Here is a 22,726-nt window from a genome sequence, read left to right on the forward strand (position 1 = left end):
AGAAAATCTTAGAAATATTAAAAACTGGTATAATCCCATGTATCCTATCAGATCATAATGGAATGAGACTAGAAATCAAAGTAAGAAAAATCATAGAAACCACATAAACTCATGGAGATTCAATAATACTCTTAAATGAAAATGTATCAAAGAGCAAATGAGAACATAAATTAAGAAATTCATAGAAATGAATGAGAACAAAGATAGAACATGTCAAAATTACTGGGACAGTATGAAAGCAATTCTAAAAGGCAAATTTGTAGCACTGAGTGCCTGCATTAAAAAGTTAAATCCCAAATAAATAAGCTCATGTTCCACCTTAAGGCCTTAGAAAAAGAACAAAATAACCCCCAAACCAGTAGAAGACAGGAAATAATTAAAATCACAGCTGAAATCAATGAAATTGAAAATTAAGGAAATAATACACAGTATCAATGTAATTAAGACTTGGTTCTTTGAAAAAATAAGATTGACAACCCTTAGTCAAACTAACTGTAAGAAAGAGTTAAAAGAAACAAATCAATAAGATCAGAGATGAAAAATGAGATATTTCCACAGACCTGTCCTTGATTTTAGGGTATGAGCAATCAGAATTAAGTGGAACCACAGAACTCTCTGAAATCCAGGACTGTCAGATCCCATTTTGAAAATTTATACTCCAATAAACTGGAAAATATGAAAGACATGGACAAATTTTTAGATACATATGACCTGCCCAAATTGAAACAAAAAGTTATAGAAATCCTAAGCAAACCAATACCAAGTACTGAAATTAAAATAGCAATTAAAAGCCTTCCAGAAAAGAAAAGCCCTGGACCTGATAGATTCTTAGCTGAGTTCTACCACACCTTTACAGAAGAATTAATATCATCCTTTCTCAAATTATTCCATAAAATTGAAAAAGGTGTAAAACTCCAAAATACTTTTTTATGAAGCTAGTATAACCCTGATACCCAAACCAGACAAAGACATGTCAAGGAAAGAGAACTACAGACAACCCAATAAGATAACACAAAACAAAACCTAAACTGAATGAAACAAAAACGGAATAAAAAATCGTTGTATCAATTTTCTCTTCCTCAGGGCTGACAAACTTCAAACCTTGAGCCAACCATTTTTCCCAGTTTGCCTGAGAAAGTTCTAGGGATAGGCAGCTTGAAACAAAAACAAAATAAATCAAAACAAGAACACATTGTTTTTTGAAATGGTCACCCATTCTCTTGCCTTCCCTCAGGGGCGAGCAATTTCACTTACCTCCAAGTTTCAGACGTTCCGCGTATGGACCACCAAATGCCGCAGTCTTGCTGGGCACAAAATCATGAGCCACTCACAGCCTTGTAGATTCAAACAGCAATTCTTTATTCCCGAACTCTCACCAGCACTCTACACGCAGGTTCTGGGGAAAATACACCCTCCACTGGGCTCTGCATACCAAATACCCTCTGAATCCCGGGAGAACTCAAAGGGAACTCAAGGAGCAGGTGCCTGAGGCAGCAGGATACGCCCTATTCCCAGCAGGATCCACCCTAAACCCAGATCCGCCCTAATCCCTGAGCAAGGTCACCTTTCAAATCAAAACTCTCAAACATTCATGCAATGTCACTGCAAATGACCTGGGTCCAAGGCAATCCCATTTCCACAATGGAGAGTCCTCCCTCTAAGCAACATTGGGTAGGCTGACAAGGAAAATGCCATGCGTCATTCCTACTTGGCTATGGCTCTCAGCACCTGATGGACATAGATGCCAAAATCCTAAATAAAATATTAGCAAACTGCATTCAAAAACACATCCAGAAGACAATACACCATGATCAAATGGGTTTCATTCCAGGGATGCAAGATTGGTTCAACATACACAAAATCAACAAATATAATTCATCATTTAATAAAATTAAGAATAAAATCACATGATCATTTTCATAGATGCAGAAAAGGCCTTTGATAAAATTCAATACCCATTCATGTTAAAAACACTATAGAAGCTAAGAATTGAAGGAACTTATCTCAACATCAGAAAGGCCATTTATGACAAACCCAAAGCCAACATCATACTAAATTCAGGAACAAGTTGAGAATTCACTCTCACCATTCTATTAAATATAGTCCTCAAAACGTTAGCCAGAGCAATCAGGCAAGAAAAGGAAATCAAAGGGATACAAATAGGAAAAGCAACAGCCAAAATTTTCTGTTTGACAACAATATATAGAAAATCCAAAAAACTCCACCAGAAGAAGTCTAGAACTTATAGCATAGTAGCAGGATACAACATCAACACCCATAAATCAATAGCCTTCCTGTACTCCAATAGTGATTCAGTTGAGGAAGAATACAGGCAAATTATCCCATTTATAATAACTTAAAAAAAGCCTCAACCTTGGGAATTAATCTAAAGAGGTAAAAGAGTTCTACAGTGAAACTTATAGAATGCTGAAGAAAGAAACTGAAGACTTTACAAGGTGGAAAGACATCCCATATTTTTTTTTTTTTTTTGGTACCAGGTATTGAACTCAGGGGCACTGGACCAATGAGCCACATCCCCAGGCATATTTTGTATTTTATGTAGAGACAGGGTCTCATTGAGTTGCTTAGTGCCTCACTTTTGCTGAGGTTGGCTTTGAATTCACAATCCTCCCATCTTAGCCTCCCGAGCTGCTGGAATTATAGGTATGTGCCACAAAGCCCAATTATCCTATGCTCTTTGATAGGCAGAATTAGTGTTGTCAAAATGGCCATGCTATCAAAAGCAATATACAGATTCAATGTAACCCCCACCAAAATACCAATGACATTCTTTACAAAAATTTGAAATAAAAAAACAATTCTTAAATTCATTTGAAAGAATAAGAGACCTAGAATAGCCAAAGCAGTACTAATAAAAACAAAGCAGGAGGCATCATAATACCTGATCTCAAATTATACTACAGATCTGTAGTAACAAAAACAGCATGGCATTGGCACCAAAACAAAGATAAGTGGAATAGAAGAGATAGAGACAAACCCATAAACCTATTGATATCTAATATTTGACAAAGTTACAAAAATATATCTTGGAGAAAACACATCTTTTTTAATAATTGGTGCTGTGAAAACTGGATAGCTATATGTAGAAAAATGAAATTAGACCCCATCTTTTATATTGCACAAAAATCAAAGTGGATCAAATACTTGAGAATTATACCAGAAAACTTGTAACTTTTAGAAGAAAATATTGGATCAACTCTTCATCAAAAAGGTGCTGGCACAGACTTCCTTAACAAGACCCTCAAAGCACAAGAACTAAAACCAAGGATACGTGGGATGCCATTAAACTAAAAAGCTTCTGTACAGCTAAGGAAATTATTAAGAGTATGAAGAGAGAACATACAGAATGGTAAAAAATCTTGGCTAGCTACTCCTCCTATAGGGGATTAATATCCAGGATACTCAGAGAACTCAAAAAACTTAGCATCAAGAAAACAACCCAATCAATAAATGAGCAAAAGAATTCAACCGAAACTTCTCAATAGAAGAAACACAAAAGCCAATAAATACATGAAAAAAAAAATGTTCAACAACCCTAGCAATCAGGAAAATGCAAATCAAAGTATATTAAGATCCTATCTTACTCCAGTCAGAATGGCAATGATGAGTACAAACAATAATAAATGTCGTCAAGGTTACAAGGAGAAAGGAACAATTGTACATTGTTGGTGTGACAGCAGACTAGTACACCACTCTGAAAAGCAGTATGGATATTCCTCAAAACAACAACATTAACAAAAACTATGAATGGAACCACCACATGACCAAGTGATCTCACTCCTGGGTATTTTCCCCAAAGAATCAGCATACTAGAGTGACAGAGCCACATCAACGTTTATAGCAGCATAATTCACAATAGCTAAACTATGGAATCAATTGAGATGCCCATCAGTAGATGAATGGATTAAGAAATTGTGGTATACACACACACACACACACACACACATACACACACACAATGGAATTCTACTCAGTTATTAAAATGAATGAAATTATGGCATTTGCCAGTTGCTGCAGTCTGGCTGGGCACAATTCAGGAGCCACTTGTCAAAAGAAACTAACTTTATTTTTAGAACTACAAACGCCAAACAAAACAGCTCCTCAGGAAAAAACCCTCAGAGCCCAACTGCCACCACCGGCTTCCCCAAGCTTCTCACCCCGACACAAACCTCACCACCTCCCACAATCCTCCTGCTCTTGAGGCTGATTGGCTGGGTCGTGTGGGCGGAGCCAAAGAAGTCCCCCAATGAGCAGCTCCGTGGAGGAGCCAATCAGCTAGATGTTGCTGGGGCCACTGTGAGCCAATCATCAGCTGGCAGTCTGAAGGGCAGGGAAACAGCCCAATGAACATCACCTCAGAGGAGCCAATTAGCTACATGTTGCTGGGGCCGCTGTGAGCCAATCATCAGCTGGCAGTCTGAAGGGCAGGGAAACAGCCCAATGAACATCACCGCAGAGGAGCCAATCAGCTAGATGTTGCTGGGGCTGCTGTGAGCCAATCATCAGCCGGCAGCTGGAAGTTTGCTGGCAGCTGGAAGTTTGCTGGGGCCCCTTTGGCTGTGGCTCTCAACATCTCCCCCTCTCTGTTTAAACAACAAGCATGTGGCTTGGGGACTGTGCCTGCCTTAGATTGTCCAATACTACATATGGTCCTTACCCATCTTCAGATGAGCTGACCTCAGGGCGTCAGCCTCCTGTCTTAGGTTGGTACCATTGTAATTGGATCTTACCCGTCATTGACTACCGGTCCAGTATACAGCCACACCTGTGGAGAGGTCTTTGTCATGACAAGCAGAAGGGAGGAAGATACACCAAGCCAATTGATGGCTCTTGTTGGAAAAATTGTACCACCGATGACATCATCAGCAAAAATACCCCAACACTACCACAAGTTGCTGCACCAACAGATAGTTCACAATGCATACAAGTGAGTTCACAATGCATAAAAGTGACACATAGTTTAGGCAAGTTCTGCAAGCAGTTCAGTGATGGCTATTGCAGAAACTGTAGATTAGTTTTATCTTTGTCTTCACCAGCACTGGGATGAAGATAGGAATTCTGGCAATAATGGCTAAAGAAAAAAATTATGTAACATTTCAGAAGGCATTAAAAGAAAACAATTTTCTTAACAATTTACATTATCTTGAAGAGAATTATTAAATATAATGAAAAGGAAAGGTGAAACTAAACAAACAGATCTGTTAACCTTCTTTTTTGTTTACATATTAAAACAATTCTTAATAGTTATTTACTTAATTTAAATTAAACCATTTAAATCACGTGAATAAAAAAATATTTGGATCCATTTTTTCATGAGCGCTCATCATATATGATATATGGACATACGTACATTCAAACATATAACACAAAACACAAGTGTGCACACATAATATAATACATACAACACATAATAGTAAAGGCCTTATAACTTTTTACAGGTGAAATCTCCATTGCAATGTTTAAAAACTCTATAGTCAAAAAAAAAAAATAGAACTGATCAGCAAAACATTAACTTAGGTCTGTATGAGCTCAAAAACCAAAATAGAACTTCATGATATGGGAAAGGGCAATAATAAAGTAGATATTGAAAAAAGCATCCTGGTTCTGTCGCAGATGTAAGGATAGCCAAATTGGAGTTTTGGATATCAGCTGTTATGGATTTTAGCCAAATCATCTTCTTTTTGGTCTGTAGAAATCGCTTTAGTTAATCTCTCTGGAATCCAAATCGGCTGCTGTTCTCCCTGTGGAAATACACAAACAGGCCCCCGACTCCAGACAATCACTGGGTCAGGACTTTAGTTAATCTCTCCGGAATCCAAATCAGCTGCTGTTCTTCCTGTGGAAACACACAAACAGACCCCCGACTCCAGACAATTACTGGGTCAGGACCTTTCCATTGTCCTGTTAGAATATCTTTCCAAAGTACCTTGGGCTTATGTACATTTTTTGGACACATATGCCTTTCTGCAGCACTAAGTCCTGATGAATCCAAATTTTAAAAGTTTAGAGTAAAAAGGATTATTTTAAGTTTATCTTTGGGGAATATATACCCCTTCCCAATTCCGTCTTTTTGCTTTAATAAGTACATTTTAATAGTTTGATGAGCTCTTTCAACTATGCCTTGTCCCTGTGGATTGTATGGGATTCCTGTTATATGAGTAATGCCAAATGATGAGCAAAATTGTTCAAAAGAGGTAGAAGTATAACCAGGGGCATTATCTGTTTTTAACTGGTTTGGAATGCCCACAGTGGCAAAATTTTGTAAGCAATGAGCTATAACATCTTTAGTTTTTTCTCCGGCATGAAGGGAGCCCATCAAAAATCCAGAAGAAGTATCAACTGTAACATGCAAATATTTTAATTTTCCAAATTCTGGCAAGTGTGTGACATCCATCTGCCAAATATGGTTAGGTATCAATCCTCTAGGATTGACTCCAAGATTAACTTGTGGTAAAAAGGTCACACAATTTTGACATTGTTTTATTATTTGTCTAGCTTGTTCCTTAGTTATTTTAAAATGCTTTTGTAAAGTATTAGCATTGACATGGAACCTTTTATGAAAATTTATAGCTTCTTCTAGTGTAGAGAAAATATGTATGTCATGTGTAGTTTTATCTGCTAAATCATTGCCCAAACTAAGGGCTCCAGGCAATCCTGTATGTGCCCTGATATGTCCTATAAAGAATGGATCTTTTCTGTCCCAGATTAAACTTTGTATAGTGGAAAACAAAGAGAAAACAGTAGAAGAAGGGGAAATCCTACCAGCATCTTCAAGGGATACTATAGCATTAACTATATACTGACTATCAGAAAATAAATTAAATATAGAATCTTTAAACATCACAAAAGCTTGTAATACTGCATTAAGCTCTACCTTTTGAGCTTATTGTTTGGGTACTAAAAATGTAAAAGTTTGATCAGGTGTAACTATTGCTGCTGTACCATTATTTGACCCATCAGTGAATATATTCAGAGCATTCATGGTAGGTGTTTTTCTTGTCATTTTTGGAAAAATTACAGGATGCGATGACCAAAAAGACAATAAAGGATTAGATGGTAAGTGGTTATCAAATGAAATATTAGATTTGCACATGATTATTGCCCAAGTATTTAACTCATTAGCTAACTCATCAATTTGATTCATAGTATATGGAGTAATAATTTTATTGGGAGAAATTCCAAACACTCCCTTTGCTGCTTTTATTCCTTTGAGTATTAATTGTCCTACAGCCTCAGGATACCTAGTAAGAATAGTGTTAGGAGAATGAGATAAATGTATCCATAATAATGGACCTTCTTGCCAAAATACTCCTGTAGGAATATTTTTTGTTGGTAGTACAATAAATAATAAAGGCAAACTTATATCAATTCTATCCAAATGCATATTTTCCATATATGTTTCAATGATTTTTAATGCCTTTCTTGCTTCAGGCGTTAACATTTGGGGTGAATTTGGATCTGATGGACCTTTTAGGATATCAAATAAAGGTCCCAATTCTCCTGTTGGAATACCTAGATAAGGCCTTATCCAATTTATGTCTCCTAATAACTTTTGAAAGTCATTAAGTGATTTGAGTTGATCTACTCATATTTGAATTTTTGGTGGACGGACCATGGTTGAAGATAATAGAACTTCTAAATAATTAATTGGAAATTTAATTGTACTTTATCTATTGCTATCTCTAGATTATAATTTTTTAATAAATTTGTAAGTGTGGCATAACATTCTAGCAATGTGTTTTTAGCTTTGTGTGCTAATAATACATCATCCATATAGTGAAATATTTGTAGTTCAGGATTTTGATTTCTAAGTGGCTGGATTACTTTGTTAACATAAATTTGACACATAGTTGGGCTGTTAGCCATCCCTTGAGGGAGTACTTTCCATTCATATCTCTGATCAGGACCTTCATGATTTAGTACAGGGATAGTAATGCAAAACGTGGACTATCCTCAGGATGAATTGGAATTGAAAAAAAACAATCTTTAATATCTATAACTAAAACATACCAAGTTTTTGGCAAAGCAGACAATTGAGGAATCCCCGATTGAGCAGGTCCCATAATGACCATTTCATTATTAATGGCTCTTAAATCTTGCAATAATCTCCATTTACCAGATTTCTTTTTGATGACAAAAATGGGAGTATTATGGGGAGATACAGAAGGTTCTATATGTCCTTCCACTAATTGTTGTTTGACCAGATCATGGGCTACTTGTATCTTTTCTTTAGTTAAGGGCCACTGAGGAACCCATACTGGTCTTTCTGATTTCCATGTAATTTTTATTGTCTCAGTGGCCCTTTGTGAAAATCCAACCCATGTCTGTCTGTTCCTTGATCTATTTGTATTGGTGCTGCTATACCTTGTTCTTGTTTTTCTAATCTTTTTCCTTTCCTAAAACCTTGTCTAGCCATAATAGTGGGTGCATTTTGATTGATATTATTTGCTAATGTCAAACCTAATTGATCTAAGACATCTCGTCCCCATAAATTTACGGGAAGATGATCCAATACATATGGCTGTATAGTTCCTTCACATCCTTCAGGATCCTTCCAACTTAATACCACTGCGCTTCTATCAGGATTAGTCGCCACTCCTAGGCCTCGAAGCGTTTGAGTGGCTTGTTGTAATGGCCAATGTTTTAGCCATTCTTGACGAGACATGATGCTAAGGTCTGCACCTGTATCCAGTAGCCCATTAAATTCATGTCCTTGAATATTTAGTTTTAGCATGGGGCGAGAATCTAAATTTAAAGAAAGCATAGCCCAATCTACACCTGTGGAGCCTAATCCCTTGGAACCTCTTTCTACAGCATGACTGGAAAATTTATCATGTAGGCTTGGTATTATTAGTAACTGTGCTATTCTATCTCCTGGTGAAATTACTGATATACTCTTTGGAGAATTGGCTATAATTTTTTATTTCATCTTCATAATCGGGATCAATTACCCCAGGACTTATCAAAAGTCCTTTTAGAGTAGAAGAGCTGCGTCCCAATAATAAGCCTACTGTTCCTTTGGGAAGAGGTCCTTTTACCCCTGTGGGAATGATTTGAACTCCCATCTCTGGAGTTAGTACTGATCTGGCGGAGGCGCAGATGTCCAACCCTGCGCTCCCTCTGGTTTGTCTGATGAGGGATCTGATGGACAATGTGCCCTGGTCACTACCCTGATGGGGTTGCTGGGTTCCTCCAGTGCTCCGTATATTTGTGGTTTGGGGCCCTGGAGCATTGGGGCCCCCTGTCCATTTTTTGGCAATGGAGCCCGATGCCTTTGTCCACGATATTGTGGATAAACACCTTGTCCTTGTTCGTTTTTTGATAATGGAGTACCCTCTATGGTGGTTTGAGAACGGCATTCATTAGCCCAATGTCTCCCTCTACGGCATCGTGGGCAAATACCCGGTATTCTACTCCTTTGATACCTAGTTTTGTTAAACCCTCCTCCTATGGGGCAATTCCTTTTAAAATGTCCTGTTTGTTGACAATTGTAGCATGTTCTTGGCCTGGTATATAAAGCCTGTTTTACTGCAGCTGCTTCAATTTGCCCTTGTTCATTAATGTCTCTGGCATCTAAAGCCTGTTTTACTGCAGCTGCCATGACTTGCTCTTGTTCATTAATGTCTCTACATAATTTAATATATGTGTTTAAATCTTCCTGTTTCCATGGTCTAATGATATCTCTGCACCAACGATTCGCTTGGTCATAAGCCAGTTGTTTTATTAGTGGCATTGCTTGTTCTGTATTCCCAAAAATTCTGGTAGCTGTTTGAATAAGCCTATCTACAAATTCAGCGTAAGGTTCATTAGCTCCTTGTATTACCTTAGATAATTGACCTTGTAAACCTTCATGTCCTTGTAAAGTCTTCCATGCCCTAATCGCCTCTGCAGCAATTTGTGAGTATACGCCAGGATCATATGCAATTTGTCGCTGCTGATCCTCATAAGGTCCCTTTCCTAACAACATATCTAGATTTCTGAGGATAACCAGCTGCTGCATTTCGCCTAGCCGTCTCCTTGCAAAATTCCTCATTGGCAACCTTCCATAACAGGTATTGACCTCCATTTAGCACAGCTTTACACATTTTAGCCCAATCTGCTGGTGTCATGTTCAAGTTGTTAATGGATTCGACCAAGCTTACAGTGAAGGGTGCTTGAGGACCATAAGTTGTTACAGCCTCTTTTAGCTCCTTCACTGTTTTGAAATTTAAACCCTGGTAAATTCGCTGCCCTCCTACCTCAAATACAGGGCATACTTGAGATCCTGTCTCAGGATCCCAACTATCAACTGCAGGGGTTGGGAGTCTCCTAGCATATGGAGGTGGTGCTGTTGATTGGACACTTATGTCCTCTGGTGATAGAATGCTGTTAGTAGCAGTCTCCTGTAGAGGTGGTGCTGTTGGTTGGACACTTACGCTCTCTGATAGAAAGGTGTTATTAGCAGTCTCCTGTTGTAACTTTTCCCCTGATGGCTTTTTCTGCTCTAAACTTCCTTCCTCTGTCTCACTAGCTCGAAAGACCTTCTCTTTTACTTGAATCTTTTCCTCTTTATGACTAACTTGAGAGACCTTCTCTTTTATTTGAATCAATATGTCTTCTCCTTCCTCTACCTTTGTCTGAACTGAAGGCTTTGGACTAAGCAAACCAGATACGAACGTCCACAATGGCAATGTGCCAACTGGCAGAGTCACTGGGTTGTTCTTTTCTATTCTTTTTAAATCTTCACCATGATGGTTCCATTGTGATATATCTAACAACTCCTCCTTAAAAAAGCCATGGGATACATTGTTGTATTGTATCAACGTATGCCCTGACTGCTCTTGATTTTACTGGGATGCCTCCTTCCTCTAACAATTTACTTAACAGTCTTTCGGTTTGTTTTTTACTAATTTCTGTTCCCGTATTTCTACTATAATACAACCCAACTACTATGTATAACCATAAGGTCTAAATTTAAAAACCACAAAAAGAAAAAAAAATCATCAAATGAGATTATTTTTGAGGGGGGGGGGAAGAAGTGCTTTAGAATTTTTTTTCTCATGTTTAAAATTTCTCTATTGATACTCCCATTTTGTTTCTACATTGTTCTCTTAAGTTTTTCCTCATTTTCCTTTGGTTCTTTTATCATTTTTAATATGGTTTAAAACATTCAGGGACAGTTACAATTGATTTGTTTTCTCCTTTGAATGGCTTATATGTTCCTCTTTCTTTGTATGACTTGTGATATCTTCTTGAAAACTTACTTCTGTAATAATGTGATAAATGACTATCAGATCCTCTCCCCTCCCATGGATTGCAGTTTTTGTGACATATGTATTCATTTATTATCATTCTAGGTTTTGTCTTGGCCAAGAATCAGCTTGAGATAAAAGCTTAAGATCATCTCAGGGCTTCTCTGAGCCTATACTTTTCCCTGGCTTTGCATAATCTTGTTTCAATTTTCCTTACATACTTAGATGTTTTTGAAAGACCTATTCCTTAATTTCTTACTTCCAAAGGGGAAAGGGAAAAATAAAGGGGGAAAGCACTGGTCCTCTCAATTCCCAGGATGTCACTTCATCTGAGTGGGAGGGGCTTACAGGGATGAAAAGGCATACCACAACAATGGTCATCCAGCATTCCTAGAACCTTTATGATCTAAGACAGCAACCAGTGATCATAACACAGATCCAAAATATTTGGAGAGCAGAATGCCTTTTGCCCACTCTGGCTCCTGAAAGCTGTATGCATGTTATTCCAGGAAATGTGTACAACTGCATGCCAGAAGACTTGGAGTAGCTGAAACTGTGCCAACATCTGAAAAGAACTGAAATTAATTGCTATTTATCACCCACATCTTCCTCTAAAAATCTCAAGGTTTCAACCGACTCCAGAGTTCCAAAATAGTCCCATCAAGCATTCTGTTTTATATGTGGGGAGAGAGATTCATGATAGTTCTTAAAGTACCATCTACCCAGAACCTTCTTTCTGCTCTTTTCTAAAAGAGGGGAAATCATGCATGAAAATTTCAATTCTTTGTTTTTAGTGTCATGTATTTTGGACACCTGTCAGTGTATAACAAACCTACTCTTGGAACCATCATCAGTGGTAGAGATCATTTTAAAACTTGAGGAATCAAGAGCCCAAAATTTATTAGAAAAATGATGGAGTCTACAGAGAGCAAAGTAGATCATCAGGGATGCACCCTTTATTGAGATATTGGGACTGCAGTCCCTTTTGTATCTTTGTTCCTGGTTGTCTTGATGTAAACGGCTTCCTCCACTACATAGTCCCAACATAACGTAAGCCTCACCACTAGACTGAAGGCAATAGGGCCAAATGATCATTGACTGAAACCCCTGTAACTTTGAGCCAAAATAAACCTTTCTTTCTTATAAGTTAAGGCATTTTGTCACAATGACATAAAGCTAACCAAAGCTTTTTGGAAAAATGGCTGATTCGAAGGTGAGGGTAGGAAGGGAATATATAATTTTGGAATATCTAGTTGTACCAAGAAATAAGGCAGAACTTCAAAACCAATGGAAATGCCCAAAAGGTATAGAAATTACCTTGAAGCATCTTTTATTGGCCAAATTAGGAGGAAAATTTTGCTTTAAATAAGGATGGGAATATAATTTTATAAGGAATCTACAAATTCATATTGATTCTAAAATAGATTTTAAAGGAATTGCTAAGGATTAATTTAAGCAATAAAACTATTGTTTAAAGAACACAATCTACTAAATACTGAAGGAATGGCAGTTATCAATTATGAAAAGATAAGTTAACATATATCAAGGAGAATGTGTATCTTTACTGACTTATCATACTCAATCCCAATGACGACACAGAGTGTTATATGTTCTCAATGTACTAGGTTGGAAGACACCTGCTATCACTAATGTAGAACTTCTGCCAAAATGTTTCTGCTCCCGATGAAACAATCAAAAACATATAATTCCGAAAAACAACTGGCCTTTACTCTTCAAAACTGCCAGTGTCAAAAAAAAAAAAGTTGATAACCAAGGCTGGGTTTTCCAGGTTGTAGGAGATTAAGGTCATGATAATTAGACACAATGTGTGATTATGGACTGTTGGATGCTGTCATAAGTCTGCACGTTTATGTCTCTTGCCAAATTTGGGGCTTTTAGTCATTATTCCTCTGATGTTTCCATTTGTTTAATATATCTCATCTATGTTCTTACATGGGGTAATTTCAAATGTAGCTCTTTCTTCTATTCCTTCTATTACACTATAGAGCCTATTAATTGGTCTTTTATTTCACTTATATTTTTCAGTTCTAAAATTGCCATGTGATTCTTCTTTATAATTCTATTTCCTTGCTGAGACTTATATTTTTTAAATTGGTTTCAAGTATGTTTTTAGTTACTCACTGAAGCATTTTTATGATACTCATTTAAAATATTTGTCAGATAATTCTATGTGCCATCTTTTGATGTTTTCTTTTAAAATTCAGTACAAGATTGATTATTCTGGTTTTTGATACAAGGAGTGATTTTGATGTTTTCTTTTAAAATTCAGTACAAGATTGATTATTCTGGTTTTTGATACAAGGAGTGATTTTCTACTGTGACTTAGGCATTTTTGGATTATGTTCTGAGACTTCGGATCTTACTTGTACTTTGAGCAAACTTTCACCGACTCTGCTCTGGCAAGGACAGAGAGAACTCTACATAATTATTATTATTAGTTGGTGGTAGAGGTCACATTTCCATTCATCTTCTCTTGACACAAAAGAGGAGGAAGCAAATTCCAAGAAAATGTTCAAGAAATTAGTAGAGAGAAAATAGGAGAAATGTCTAATCATAAGACCATCTGAATACACTAATTTTGATAAAAATTATAGCTTCTAATTTGGAAATTTTTCTGTGATATCATATATGTGTGTGGAGATAATTAAAGTTCTGACACTTCATTAGGCCTCCAATGACAATTCCTAATGGAGAAAGGAAGGAGTATCTTGTTACTGTGGATGTATAGTAGAACAGGCTCCCCTCCCGGTTTCCACCGACTCCTAGGTCCATGACCCAGTGGGAAAAAACACCCCAAACCCCTACTTGGCTTTTCCTGATACCACCACAGTAAGGGTATTAGGATGCCTCATGCAACTTCAGAAAGGTGAGTTTTAATTTGGTGAGGGTTAGATGATATCACAATGTTTTGTGAGGTTTTAGGCTAGAGTAGTTATTTTCTAAATGTCTAATTTCATAGGTCACAAAAACTTAATACTTAAAGGAATGTTGGAAATAATATAATCAAATCCTTTAATTTGATATATGAGTTCTTATAAATTAAATGTGTTATCTCTAGTTTTTAGTTTTAGATATTAAATTAAAATGCAAGACTTTGTATTTCTACTTCAATCTTGTTTCTCCTTTGATTTGTACAGCTATGATTAATTCAAGGAATAAGAGAATACTATCTTAGATATTTAAATTAATTTGTGATTTTAGATAACGATGTATTCATAAATTCAGTGGTTCATGCACAGATGTTTTGCTTTTCATTTTATCAGTGCAAATATGATATCAGCCAAATTCCAGAGATTTAATTGTTTTACAAAAATTTGTGTATTCACATGGTCTTATGGTTAGACTTTTTTTTTCCTCACTCAATACTTTCTTTGAATTTGCTCCTAAAATACTTCACTATTTGAAGCAGGAAGGATACCATTATTAGAAATGTTATCATTTCAAAGCTGTGTCTTAAAATTAACTCATTCTTCATAGTTCCCAGTGGCATATGACAGTACAGAAGTGGAGTTGTGGTATATGCAGAATTTATGGTGTACTCCTTGGAAGAGTTCTTTGGCCTAGAAAGACACATTTATTTAGTACTGGATGAGGGTAACATAATTGATTGAAGTGTTACTTTTAATACTAGGATTAGAAAATTGATAACTATCCAAAATAGTGAAAAAGGTAGTCTACCAAATCCCAAACCTTTTTCATAGGAAGATCTCTTTATTTAAGCATGGTTCTTAATTCCATGCTTACTTTCCAGTGTACAAGATTAGAAGGAGTATGGATTTATCTTATTGAGTATTGTGATGGTTAATTTTATGTGTCAGCTTGACTTGGCTAAGGGATACCCAGGAAACCAGTAAAACATTATTTCTGGGTGTGTCTGAGGGTGATTGTAGAAGAAATTAGCATTTGAATTGACAGATGAGTAAATCAAATCATGTTCCCCAATGTGCATGGATACAATCCAATCCACTGAGGTCCTAAATACAATAAAAAGGTGGAGGAGTATGAAATTGCTCTCTGCTTGAGCTGTCTTCTTTTATCTCCGACATTGGAGCTCCTGATTCTTGAGCCTTGAAGACTTTGGGCTTGAACTTATACCACTGCCTCCTTTGAATATCAGGCCTTTGAGTTTGGACTAGAACTATATCACTGGCTTTCCTGGCCTTCTAATTTGCAGTCAGCAGAACATCTGTCCAGACTTCATAATCTTGTAAGGCAAATTTTTATAATCCATCTTTATCTGTTTATCTATCATATTGGTTCATGTCTCTGGACAACTTCACATATGAATTCAAGTGACTCAGCCCATAAAATATTGAGATAACGTTTTATGCATAAATATAATACATAACAATATATTCATATCTTTTATAGATATAAATAGAGTGAATGAACATTTTGAGATTTAACTATATATCATGAACCTTTTTTAAATAACACATTATGTGAAAGACCAGACTATGTGCATGATGGAAGGAATAGGAAGGACAGAAGTGGTAGATGCTATCCTATTAAAAATAAACCATGGTACACTGAATGTGCAATAAAATGGAAAATGAAATGTGTCATAGGAATAAATTATGAAAATAGGTATACTGCTTTATAGTAGTTTACAAATAACAACTACAGTGATACATTCATGTTATTCAGACTATTACATAGTACTTCTGTATAATAATTTTAGTTTAAGGTTCTGCGACAGCTGATGTACAGTTTTCACTTTGACACAAAAATCTTAATTTTAACATGATTGTTATTGAGTATATAGCAACATAATTTATTGTTAAGTATTACCACAATAGTTTCTTGAATACCTACTTTGAAATCAGGTAGTGGACCAAAGTGCTAAAACCTGTTAAAATCCCATGTCTTAATGTTTAGTTTTATGACACAATATGTATCAGCGAACATGCAAAACTATAATCAAGATTGTTTGAAACATAAGAGCAATATATATCATTCTAGTACAGAAGGAGGAGGAAAATAAAAAGTCACTGATTTCCTTTATACTTCTAAATTCAAGAACAAGGAAGCATATAAAACTGTTTCCGAGTTAGAAATGTCCAGGAAGCCTGTTTCTAAATTTAAAGAATACTATGAAAGAGGGCATGATTTTCTAAAATTTGCACATAAGAAAGAAATACAGGCACACACAGCTGAAAAAAAAAGTTACTTAATGTTAATCTAGTTTGATAAAGATTTATATTCTCCTATGAAACCAGATGGTAAAGATTATATATTTTGATATAAAATGGGTAAACATGCCATGATGGAAAGAACGGATTATGGAGAGAACTTTGATCTACAGAGGTGCTAGAAACAATTAAAGATATGAAAGCAGTAAGTATCCCCAGTCCCAGATGGAGTCCTTGTGAATTTGACTAAGTGTTCCAAGACTGTTTGACAATTCCTCTAGCAGATGTTTTTAATCTTGGATTGAGGGCCCAAGTGTTACCTGGATCCATGAAAAGGCTACTTTGGAAGTGATGGCAGGAAGGGTATCAGGATCTTGACTCTCACTCTTCATTTTGAATGGTGTTCCAGATGTCAGACACATCAGCCAACTTCCAATCCTTGGTGATTATCTCTGTAGAATGCATAAGAAAGGGTGTGGAACATTTGAGATCATTTGAAGGATATGATGGAAAGAAAACACAACATGGATATGTATTTCTTAAAAGTATCCAAAATAAAGTTTCACACTAAAACCAGAAAATTAAAAGAAAACAGAAAAATCTGGTAGCAAATTAAAAGAATCAATTGTTTTATTCTTTCAGTAAGGGTAGACTTAAGTGTAGTATGTTAGCCTTCTAAATGGCAGAGCAGAGGGCATCTCATCCTGACATGAGCCAAGTTAGAGCTGAATGCAGAAAGTATGCTAACGTAACCCAAAATGATACACTATCTGTCAAAGCCTTGAGTTTCAATGCAACAGAAGAAATAAAGATGCTTTTATATTCAATAATGTTTGATTATTAGACAAAAAGTCATTCCCTTACTATTAGGTAAGTTTGTAGAGTTAATTTCTAAAGATATCAAGAAAGGGCTGTTGACTTTTCATTTACACTACAGAATTTTTCTATTGGTATCTTCCAATCTCATTTAGCAAGAATCAAATCAAATCTCAGGTGAATGGAAATGTGCAAAAGTGTTCCCCCCCACCATGAGTACTACCAATGGAATCACAAGGCAAATGTGAAATTTTGGTGGCAAACTGTAAAACTGTCAAAATTACTTCTCTTTACTTTTGGTAGGTAATATTGTAGCTAAACAAATTGCAATAAACATTGGTCATTTTTGAAAAATCTGCTTCTTGCTCCTTCCTTTCCTCTCGCCTTTCTGTTCTTCACTCTTTTTGCTCTCCTTTTTATTCCAGACACTTCCATTTAGAGACCTAGAGAAATAAATATTTCAGAGAGGAATTCCATGCTTTCTTTGGAAGGAAAATTCCCCCAGAGTTCAATAATGCTCTATAGAAACAGTTAGTGGTGGGAGGCCTTCCCTACTAAATTTAAAACAATATTATCAGGCATGTCAATTAAAATCCTTGTGGGATTGGGTGTGGTGCTAGAAGCAACTCTAGGTCTCTACATAACAGAGAAAACGTTCAAAGCAAACCCCTAAATTAAGTTGTGTCTCTTTTCCTCCTATTTTCACAGAGGGATGGCTCATTCTTATATTCACTCTGTTATTGATATAAACTTAATAGTCTGGCAACATTTCTCAGGACCATATCACCACCTTTTATTCATAACCCCACCTTTTATCCCATAAAAAATGGGGAAAAACTGATCTGGATATGTTCCTGAGGAGACACAGAGAAGGTTCATGAACTTCAGCATTATTATAGTGTTCAAAGTAGTATTGTTCCAAGAACAAGTTTGGATAGTAGAGAGCACGATGATTTTCCATCTTGGAACTCTATTTTCTAAGTTTTTGCATGACTGACCACCCAGAATAATAAAGTATTGTTAGAGCTTAAATGGGTGGTATTCATGTATTTATGAATTGGTATGATTAATAGCATGTCTAGTAAAAACTTCAGTTTATAAGGAAAAATACTTTTATATTTCCCTGATTATAAGCTCTATTTTTACATTTTAACATTTCTAAAACATGAATGTACTTTTCATAGTTGATGTGCCCTTTATAGGGAGTAAATCGATGATGCATTTTGAGTATCTGAGATTTGAAAACGTTGTTATAAAAATGTACTGCTTAATTTCTAGGATATATTTTTACTGTCACATATTTATAACAAAAGCCTATTATGAAAATCAAATGGCAGGTATTTTTTATATAATTAGATTTTGAAAGATGCCCTTGAATGTATGTAATATACACACATGTAACACACAAAACACAATTATGCAGAAATAGGTTATCTTCTTCAAATATCAAGGACATCTACTATCCCTCACTTCTGATTCTGAAAGTAGGTCATGTACCAGTGAGAAGCTGGATTAGCATTTTGGACCACACACAGGCTAATATATAAGGAGGCCTGTCTCTCCAGTGTATGCTGTACTATTTCATCCTAAATGTTTCCCTTCCACATTAATATAAATGTAATTGATATGAAGGTAAATATTTAAGGTAGGAAAAGGTGGTCACTCATATAGATTTTCAGTTTGCCTTCTATACAGCTTTTCCAAGGAAGCAAACTTTGAATCAGAAAGGAAGAGTAAAAGAGGAAAAGGAATGATGTTTCTGTCTTACTTTATATGGGTACTTTTACCCTCATTACCTATGGAATATTTCAATATGTATGCTTTCCTCTTTAGACCTAATGTACATTAAGTGGTTGGTAAGTAAGTCGATGCTGCTAGAAATTTTGAATTATTTTCCTATCTGGAATTTTCTCTTAGTCTCACATGATTTCACTCCTATTTTATCAGAATAACCAATTTTACACATAATAGATCCATCCCTTTCCATTTGACCAAGGTTTTTCAGGCATTGTATGTAATTTGGACTAAGTCCCTTTATAGCCATCTAGTATATATTAAATTTGTTGATTTAAATTTCCATGGTGTATTTTGATATAGTTGACAGAAAATATGCAAGACATACTCAAATTTGAAGGGTTGAGTGAATTCGACAGAACTACATTGGGGATAATGGTCAGTTGGGGTTGAGAAAAAAAATATAAATTCCTAAGTAATTTTTGAAAATTGTTCATGAAGTCATTCTTCACCCTAAAAAAATCTAGTCAATATTTGTTGCTGCTCAAAAATAGTACTCTTCAAAAGCACTAAGCTTAGGAAGTGTACTGCTAAATTCCTTTTACTTCCTGAATTTTTTGAGACTTACTACACTACACTTATCACTAAAATTTCCTTACAAGTATATTTACAGAAGATTTCTTTTAAAGACACTGGCTAGCATTTCCAGAAATTGTGCAATAACCTACCCTTAAATACTTTCAGAATAGAAAAATAACCAAGGCTGCTGTTCAAGGCACTAGTATTAAAAAAAGGAGACATTCCCCAAACACATGATTTACAATAGATAAATTGCATACCCAATCATCTGAAATGCCTGTGGAAAAGTATGGTTTCACAGTAATTTTACTGGTGATACTGGCACTCTCCCTCTGAGAGCGGGACTTCTAAGTCAATTGTTCAGAGAGATGTCACTTAGAGGTGAGAGAATAATTCAGAAGCTCAGATCAGCTTCTTTTAATTGGCCTTTCTTTCTAAAAAGCTGTATTCCTATTTCTTCACTAAATTATGCACCTAAGCAGAACCCCCTAGCATACACAATAATAAGAACCTCCAATAAAAGACTCAAGGAGTCTATATTTCCTGAATTTGTGGTAATTATTCGATTTTTTTTTTTTTTTTAGATGGCCTAGTACTTGTATCCTTTCTGTATACTGTAATTCCAGGTTGAAGTACTGTCCAAATCTCTAAGCTTTTCCGTGGAGGTGCAAGTCTGCAGTCAGCCAAGTGTTGAAGCACAGGACAATGGAAAAATCCTGGCTCAGTGTCAGCACTCTCCAACCAACCCTCAAACTACAGATATTTAGCTATTGAAAACTCAGTCACCAAACATGTACCATAGCTGGTTGTTTGATTTCCACAAAGATAAAATCTTTGAAAATACAAAGATTTCTTTTGGCTGACCCAGGCTTAAATGAGAAAAGTGTACCTGGCTCTTAATACTTTTCTTAAGGCCTGACAGAAGTGACATCAGCCCAGCCATGTCTAAATTATCTTATCAGGATTTCACACTGATGGTGGAAATCTTTCAACATTTTAAGTTCATGAAATTGCTACCAGGTTGATAGATCTGTTTATTTTCCTCCAAGTGTGCCCTGGTTCTCATAGCAGATTTTAAGTGTGCTAATGAATGGCATCACCCGTCTCATTCTCCATCTTCATACTCTCTCTGCCAAGAAACTTATTTTGGGAATTTTTGAAATTTGTTTTTCCACCACCTGAAAGCTAACCATGGGACCTGGCTTGAAGGCAGTTTTGACAATTTTTTTTTTTTTCAAATGCACTTACTTTGATAGCTAAAAATGACCTCAAAGAATGATTAATACCTTGTGGGAGCTGATGACATAAATCTGCTCCAGTGTGCCTGATGCAAGTTCTCTCTGAAGGAATGTTACAGCTATATTGCTTTGGAAATCTGGTGACACTGAGCAGACCCCACCAGATATAAAATCTTCAAAAGGCATAACTACTTAAGTTGGACTCGAATTTATGTTTACTTCACTTGTTACCAAAAAAAATGCAGAGAACTAGTTTCCCTAGAAAGTGCATGATGCCTGGCAACAAAGAATACCTTTTCCTAAGAGTTTCAGTTGTCCTAACAATAGAACAAAGAATGACTTTCAGACCAGTTAGATTCCTTGAGTCACTTGAATGTTTTTCACCTTAGGGGGTACATGAAAGCAATGGATGGTGGGGTAAGGCAGGAATCAATAATCTGTTAAGTGGGTGTCTGAACAGGGTGGTAAAACAAAATAACAGGTATTGGCCAAAACATTTGTGGGTTTGTGGGAATAGTCTAACGTGGTTGGAAAAATGATTTTCTGTGTGTGTTGTACATATCAATCAACTAATAAAAATCAATCCAATTCTCCCAATTCACAGACTAAATAAATTATGGATTAGGAAATATTTATAGTCATAGTGACATAGGGAGCTTAAATAGTTATTAAAAATGAGTACTGGAGTTCAGTCATGGATATCAAAACCCTGAATTATGAAAGGCAAGTTAATATCCCTTAGTTTCCTCAGCTCTAAAATGGAGATGATTGTAGTTACTTAATAGGGTTATAATGAAGACTAAATGACAATTTCTGAAACAGGCTTGGGAGAATGGTTAGCAAATCCTTGATGATACTTAATTAGATTCATATAAGTGGTCTCATGAATATGGAATATTAACTTAAATATAGGCCACTTGGCAAGTGTTGGATTTACATAGCTGATTTCATACTCAAACATTCAAAGAATAGACTCCCTCATGTAGGACAGGATATGCAAACTCATGGTTCAGCTTATAGCCAGTGAATCTATAGGAACCATAACGCAGTGGAGGTTAAGATATTTGAAATGAAGAGATTTTAGTTGTGATTTAATATGACTTTTCAGAAGCAGCAGCCAAGGTCCGCAAAAATTAAGTGGCTTTCCCAAGGAAACACAAATTGGTGGCAGAGATGAGCCTTGAATTCAGATCTTCTGACTTTGTCTGCATATAGACAACTCAGACAATTCACAATTTAAGTACAGTGTGTGTTTTATACATTGTGTTATAAAATGATAATTGTATATCAGCATGGCTAGAAATTAGGTCTTAATTTCTATCAAAGACTTACCCTTAAATAAGTTATATAAGATTGATATTATTTGGTAATATCAATTATATGTTTAAACATTTGTATAATTTAAAAAATATTTTTTTGTTTTTAGAATAATTACTTAAAGTAGAAAAGGCTTGACATATTCATACTGAAAAATAATGCTAATAAACAATATACTGTATAATATATATATAGCACATTAAAATATAATTCTATATCTTTTTTGGGTGAGTACCGGGGATTGAACTCAGGGGAACTCGACCACTGAGCCACATCTCCAGCCCTAGTTTGTATTTTTATTTAGAGACAGGGTCTCACTGAGTTGCTTTAGTGCCTTGCTTTTGCTGAGATTGGCTTTGAACCTGGGATTCTCTTGCCTTAGCCTCCTGAGCCACTGGGATTACAGGGTGTGTGCCCCCACACCCAGCTAATTCTGTATCTTGAAAGAAAAACATTTTTATCTCACATCAGGTTAATTATGAGTTTCCTCCAGTAATATCACAAGAATCTTGTAATTGTTAATTGAATTGATTTTATGGATGAAGAAACTGAGGATCAATGATATTTAGGCAGCTCTTCCCAGACTTACACAATCAGTGAATGTTCCAGATGAATTCAACATTACATCTCTGGCACC

This window comes from Spermophilus citellus (assembly GCF_964194105.1).
Source record: "Spermophilus citellus genome assembly, chromosome: 3".
NCBI classification, from domain to species: domain Eukaryota; kingdom Metazoa; phylum Chordata; class Mammalia; order Rodentia; family Sciuridae; genus Spermophilus; species Spermophilus citellus.